The sequence below is a fragment of the Oratosquilla oratoria genome, chromosome 11 (genome assembly GCF_046742065.1).
Source record: "Oratosquilla oratoria isolate Oo_2021 chromosome 11, ASM4674206v1, whole genome shotgun sequence".
In the NCBI taxonomy this organism is placed as follows: Eukaryota; Metazoa; Arthropoda; class Malacostraca; order Stomatopoda; family Squillidae; genus Oratosquilla; species Oratosquilla oratoria.
The window spans coordinates 37,251,683-37,259,182 of NC_134787.1; the positions used below are offsets into that span (position 1 = coordinate 37,251,683).

Below are 7,500 nucleotides of genomic sequence, written 5' to 3' on the forward strand. Positions count from 1 at the left end.
GATGAGTGACATATATATTCTAATAGCGGTTGCGGGATTTGCACTGCTGACTGCATCACAGACTAGCTGCAGGAAGTTTCTTGCAGCAGACTGTAATTAGACGGAAAGACACGGGAGATCGACATGAAAAAAAAGAAAATGCTGGTGGTGTAGACAGAAGCGTGCTGGTCCCGCACACGCTTATGGATTTGAATCCCACACTTCTTTCCGATTCCCATCAGTGACTGTAGTTACCTGTACTGCCCCAAACAGCCCAATCGCATGGGAGCTAAGGTGACTTTCGGCTGTAACCACTCAATGTCTCCTGGCGTAGACTCCACTCGCATGGCACGTTGGTGAACACAATAACGTTTACCTAGTGGCTTGGGAAGTAGTCTTCAACACAACACAAATTGTAACACAGACAGAACACGGCGGGAGCATCGAACACTCCGTGTACATCCACACCGAGTTCTCGTTCAGAACTGAGCTTCTGCGGGGATGCCTCAAGGCCAGCAACTCAAGCGTCATTACCTTGTTCAGGCGCGTTTGCAAGTGCGGGAGGAATTCTCTTCCTATCTCATGCCAGACGATTTTGTTCGGCCAAGGGGTAACTTGAGGACAAAATGAGGTCTCGAACAATTTTTTTTTTATAACGCGAAGGAGTTTCTGGATTTCTATAAGGCAAAACGGTTCTTGCAAATGTGGATTATGTTAATTCATACATTTTTCCTATATCATGATAATATCAGATACATCATAAACTATCGTCATTCCAAGACTATATTTCTATAGTAGAGGTGATAACAGTCCATATATATATATATATATATATATATATATATATATATATATATATATATATATATATATATGATACTGATAACCCACTTTCAGAGAAGAATAAGCGAAACTATAAAGATCTGTATATTTCAATCACTAACTGTAATCCTCTTCAGCAGATGTGAACTACAAAGTAGAGAACAATGTGCATTTATACAGAAGTAGTGAGGTAAGCAGGAAGGGACGGGGGATCAGGTCACGTGTCCGGCGTTGCATGGATCTTGGTGGCTTTTGTCCACTGCTAATATAGAAGGTAACATTTTGTTTATTGCAAATGAAGATATACAATCTGGTGACCATTGACCATAAAAAATAATATAATTTGGAAAATTGGGACGATGCTGAAATAATTTACAAATCTAAATGCTGTTTCAGAAGAAAAATGGTAGAATCCTCTTTGATAAACAATTTTCCAAATTATAATATTTCTTATGGTAAATGGTCACCAGATTGTATATCTTTATTTGCAATAAATAAAATGTTACCATGCAACGCCGGACACGTGACCTGAGCCCCCGTCCCTTCCTGCTTATCTTACTACTTCTGTATAAATACACATTGTTCTCTACTCTGTAATTCACATCTGCTGAAGAGGATCACAGTTAGTGATCGAAATATACAGATCTTTATACTTTTGCTTATTCTTCTCCGAAAGTGGGTTATCAGTATTATCTTACTAATGTGCTACTATGGTAAAGTGTCCGAATGGTTAGGCTCAATGACTAAAACACGTAGAATGTGTTGGCTCTTTATTTGTGTAGCACAGAATATGAAATGTGTGTCGGAGGCTGATGGGGGAGAGAACTAATCGGCACTGTGAATAGAATATCACACTTACTCTTTGTGTCCTGTAACCAGCACTTGCTTGACCACGACCGCCTGGTAGCGTAGTCAGAGATAATCTGAGTATTGTCCGGTCGCGGGCTAGTCGCCCTGCTGGGTCAGCCTAGCGCGTCATCCAATCAGGTGCTAGCATCTGGGTCACGTGATGACGCGCATCTGGGTCACGTGATGACGCGCCGCAGACAACAATGGTCACGCTAGGTCGCGTCCCCCGCCAACTTAACGCGGGAGCACGTGACCCAACGCGAGACGCTTACCATAGAAATAGTCACGCGTTCTACTCATGCCACACTACGACATAACTTTGTTGTGATATATATATATATATATATATATATATATATATATATATATATGTATATGCTAATAAGAACACGGGTATGTGTGTTCACTTATGCAAAGTAGACCACTTGGAAAAAAGAAACTAACGAAGCAGAGCGCTTTCGTATATTACATCTTCAGTGCAAAAAAGTACATAGTATTTTTTATTTATTTATTTATTTATTTATTTATTATTATTATTATTATTTTTTTTTTCTTTTTGCTTGAATTGAGTCTCAGCGGCCTCCGCCGATTAAGGGACTGTCTTTTAGTTAAAATATGCCTTGTAGCTTGCCTGGGTTAATTATGTAGGTGGGTGTATTGAGAGGGGTTTCTTAGTGGCTGGGGTGTTTTGTAGCAGAGCTACAACAGGGACCCTACTAGGGAGGAGCAGGTAAGTTTTGCTGCAAGGGCTAGGTGTCCCTGCCCGGCATCCGTGTTGCTACCTGCCCGGAGACGGTACAGGGCTGTGGTGGGATCCCCCAGGAGGTCCCTGAGGTGCTGGAAGTGGTGCCCCAGGGCGGGGCAGATGAAGAGACAGTGGCTAAAAGAGGCTAGCTCCTTGCCGCATGTGCATATTATATACACATTATCTCGTGTGCTTACGGTTAGTGTGCCACGGAATGTGAGTAAGCACTATCCAAGCAGATCCAAGTCTTGGACATTAAACAACATGAAGAAAATGAAGATCTATATCTACAATGTAAGAACTCAAAAGAGCATAGGCTGGAGAGTTTAATGGAAGAACTAGACAACATCAAGTGGGACATCGTAGGACTGAGCGAAGTCCGAAGAGTGGAAGAAAAACTGATGCAATTACAAGATGGTCACCACTTGTTCTACTGTAGAGGTAAGGACAAAAAAAGATCTAGGGGAGTAGGATTCTTGATTAATTGAGAGGTTGCTGGTAACGTAGTCAAGTTCAGTAGTTTATCAGACAGGGTAGCTTGGATTGTAATCAGGCTGTGCAAAAGTTACATTCTAAAAATAGTTTAGGTTTATGCACCAACTTCACAGGGTTCAGACGATGAAATTGAGTCCTTCTATGATGATTTAATACAGGCAACGGATAAAAAAAAAGTAAGTACACGTTGGTAATAGGCGACTTTAATACTAAAGTGGGTGAGAAGATGGGAGATGAGTCGTGCATTGGGAAGTTTGGAGTAGGTGAAAGAAATGACAGAGGCGAGATGTTGGTAAATTTTGCAGAGAACTACAACATGAAGATAATGAACACTTTCTTCCAAAAGCGTGTAGGTCGCAAATGGACCTGGAGAAGTTCAAATGGAACAACAAATAACGAAGTAGACTTCATATTAGGAGATGAGAGCAAGAGCGTTAGCAATGTTACGGTGATAGAGTCAACATAGGTAGTGACCATAGAATGGTAGGTTGCACAGCTAAATTCAATTTCAGAGCCGAGAGAAATAAACTAGTTTTAACAAAGTAAAGAAGTCTTGCAAAGGTTAAGGATAATAAGAAATTTCAGTTAGAAATTGAAAATAGATTCGAAGCTCTAAGATCCAACGAGGACACCGTGGAAGATATGAATCTAAATTTAGTGAATATCATTAGGGAATCAGCAGAGAAAGTAGGAAGTACAAAAAGTATTAGAGAAAAAAATACTCTAAAGCTACAAATGACTTAATTAAAAGAAGAAGGACGTTGCAGATTAAAAGCAGGAAAGACGAAATAGAAAGAGTAGAACTAAAGAAGCTTATCAACAAAAGGCAAAAATCAGAGAAAAGAAAGAGAAACATGGATGAAATAGAGAAAACTATTCGGAAAGGTAAAAATATTAAAGGGACCGAGCGCAGACATGCTTTAGGAAGACAGCAAATGATATGTTTGAAAGATAGAAATGGAGAAATCATTAAATGCAGAGACAGAATGGTAAAAAGAGTAGAAAAATTTTACCAAGAGCTTTACTAGTCGAAGACCGTAGTTGAGTCAGTAAATTTATCTGTAGATATTAGTAATGTACCAGAGATTGCAAAGGAAAATGTGGAATTTGCTCTAAAAACTATGAAACGAGGAAAAGCACCCGGGGAAGATGGTATATCGATGGTCTCAAACTGTCCGGAAATAGATTCAATTTGGAAGTGGGTAGAAACAACTTTGCCAACCGTGTAGTTAATGAATGGAATAAACTTTCTGCACAGGTAGTACAATGTAGTTCAGTTCGAAGCTTTAAGAATCATTTAGATAAATACCTAAGTAAGATGCTGTAATGATTATAATTTATCTTATATTATTTGTTTTTGTTTTGTTATCTTTTGTCTGACTGATTTTCATTTATTATTAGTTATATGTCAATTTATTATTATTTACTATTTACCTGTTTGTTTATTATTTAACTATACCTATGCATTTATTTATGTATTTTATTTGTTATTTACATTATTATAGTTTTTATTTATTATTTTATCATTAATATGATTTTTTTTCGCATCCGACCTAGATATGGATCAAAAGGTCTCCTGTCGGTATGCTCCGCCTTTGTAATCCTTTGTAATCTGTTGAAAGACGCAGGGAAAGAAGTTCATATTAAGTTAGCTCAGTTGTACACCCAGTGCTTACGTCAAGAAAGCGTTCCTGAATCGTGCTGCAATGCTATAGTTATTTTGATTCATAAAAAAGGAGACCAGAAGGGCCTTAGTAACTATCAACCGATTAGCTTGCTATCAAATGTATATAAAGTATTCTCCAAGATTCTTACAAATAGACTAAGTCAAGTTTTAGATGGAAACCAATCGAGAGAACAGGCAGGCGGATATTCGACTCCAGACCATTTGTAGGCGATAAACCAACTAATTGTGAAAACAACAGAATACAATATACCTCTTTGTTTAGCTTTTGTAGATTACGAGAAGGCCTTTGACTCGGCAGAACAAAGAGCAATACTAAACTCGTTACGCAATCAGGGTACAAACGAACAGATTGTAAGGACTTTAGAAAAGATTTATGCAAAAAGTACCGCTATAATTCGACTACATAAAGATACAGAAAATATCAAGATCGAGAAAGGAGTACGGCAAGGCGATACCATTACCCAAATTATTTACAGCTTGTTTGGAAGAGATTTTCAGAAGGTTGAGTTGGGAAGAGAAAGGTTTGAAGATTAATGGCGAATATTTGCAGATGACATTATTCTTATTTTAGAAAGAGCAGAAGTCATGCAAGATATGTTGAGTGATCTGAACAAGGAAAGTCTCAAAGTAGGTTTAAAATGAATAAGAGTAAAACGAAAGTAATGTTCAACACAAAAGTTCAAAGTAAAGAGATCATAATCGATGGTAAGAGTCTTGAAGAAGTTGAGGAGTATAACTATTTAGGCCAGATGGTGAAAATGACAAGAGATCATGATAATGAAATAAAAAGACGTATTACAATTGGTTGGAAAGTGTTTGGTAAGTATAATAAGATCCTGAGAAGCTCTCTAACCTTTATGTTTGAAACGTAAAGTTTATAATCAATGCATTCTGCCAGCAATGATCTACGGATGTAAGACTTGGAAACTAACGAAGGCGATGGAAACAAAGCTAAGGACTGCGAAGAGGAGAATGGAGAGATCAATGATGGGAATAACGCTGAGAGACCGAAAGAGAGCAAGTTGGGTGAAAGAGCAGACTAGAGTGAAATATATTGTGGAGGCGGTAAAAGAGAGGAAGTGAAATTGGGCAGGTAAGTTGGTGCGAACGACTGATGAGCGATGGAGCAAGTGTGTTACTGAGTGGACGCCGCGAGATAGGAAGAGTGAAAGAGGGAGACCAGACAAAAGTTGGAGAGACGAGATCGAGATGTTTGCAGGAGTGGCGTGGCAGAGGTTGGCGTGGTCGTGTGAATTATGGAATGCTATGGAGGCCTTTGTTCAGCAGTGGACTTGGGATGGCTGATTTGATATATATATATATATATATATATATATATATATATATATATATACATATATATATACATATATATATATATATATACATATATATATTCGTATATGTGTGTGTGTGTATGTATGTATGTGTGTGTTTAAGTATAACAATCAACTGAACTACCTGAACCTTGCATCATCTCGTCATTTCACGAATTTTCCTCTTTTTTTTTTTTTTCCTTTTGACAATATTTAATACTGTACAACATATGGCGCTATATCATTCTTAGAAGAAACCATTCTTTTTTGCATGCTCGCCTAAGCTTTGAGCTGGTTTCAACCAATATATATATATAGAACTAGCCTCATTGCTACCATGTTGCGATGCCACGCGGTATAGCTGACACTGATCGGAATAAACATGATCACTGTTGCCTTCAAGCCATCTCATAGATCTCTCAGCAGACATGTCTATAGGCCTTTCTGAGGAGAAATGTTGGACTGTTGTCTCTGTTGTGTTCGAGTGGTGCGGTTTCTTTTTTCACCGGAGAAGAGGGCGGCAGTCAACGGGTGCCAGCTTCTTTTATATGAAAGGGTGGAGGAAGTGCAGTTGGTCTTGTTAGAGACATTCAGTCTCACTCCGGAGACTAGGTACCGGTTTTACAAAGGAAAAAAGGAGGAGCAAACTGCAATAGACCTATTGGTCCTTACGGGGTTGTTTGCGAATTGAAAGGGGGTGTAATCAGTGGAAACGATTAAGAAACATTGACTTAATTTAAGTATATGAGTTCACGATGATGAGAAATAAGTTAGACTGGGGTTGGACTCCATATATCTATCTAAGCGTTTTTAAGTGTCAATTGTATTTGAACTCACGATAACAACAGGTTCCAGGTATAATGTAAACAAACATCTTAAGCCCTTACACCCACATGGGACTCACAATATTCTATTTACCTAATTATTTTTCAATTTTCTTTGACGGGTTTTTGTTGTTGGCTTTTATACTGTGACTTTTAAAATGGACTGTAGAGCAAAGTTGTGTGTGTATTTTTAAGTTAGTCAAAGGCAACTATTTCAAAATGTCCTGAACCTAAGTTTTTCTTTGTTTTTAAGGTATACTTATTTCTCTATTTTTTTCTTGGTAGGGGGGGGCCTTTCAAAATCTATATAATAGTGTCAGGTCTCATTTTATCAGAATAATCATCACATCTGGTAAAATTCAGTAACTTTATTCTGGTATACATTTTGTTCAGCTCATTAAGGTACGGATGAGGAAATTTAGGTCTAGTCAACTTGTTAGACCTAGTCGCATCAGTATTTCATTTTTTTTTTTTTTTTAAGGAGTTCCCCCCCACCCACCCACCTTCGTTCCCACCCCTCAGCTAACCCCCGGCGTTCACTAGACCAGTCTTTAAAGCCACGTCCACACTGTGCCTCACTCAGATCTGAATGTAGCCGGTGACAGTGTTGAATACTGAGCTCAGTGTCCACACGGAGTGGGGATAAGGAAAGAATGCGGCTACGAGAGAATGCACGCCAGTTACCTCTGAGCATCGGCAGGGAATGGAAATAGACGAGTTCCTTGATATGGAAACCCTACTCTGCAGCATTGTAGCTCTGTGTGCTATGAAAAATAAACCAAC

The 7,500-nt window shown here is 38.6% G+C and overlaps 1 protein-coding gene across 6 annotated transcripts in view; it reads right to left on the minus strand.

Moving 5' to 3' along the window:
• Positions 1-510, minus strand: part of LOC143029744 (sodium- and chloride-dependent glycine transporter 2-like) — a 181,260-nt gene extending 180,750 nt beyond the window's left edge. For 3 of the 6 annotated variants that reach the window (XM_076192640.1, XM_076192644.1, XM_076192638.1), the window contains exon 1: positions 356-457. The gene's annotated coding sequence lies outside the window, so the exon portion shown is untranslated. Of the gene's footprint in view, positions 1-234 lie in introns of all 6 variants that reach the window. The other 3 variants (XM_076192641.1, XM_076192642.1, XM_076192639.1) reach the window with 3 other exon arrangements.
• Between the last annotated feature and the right edge of the window lie 6,990 nt (positions 511-7,500).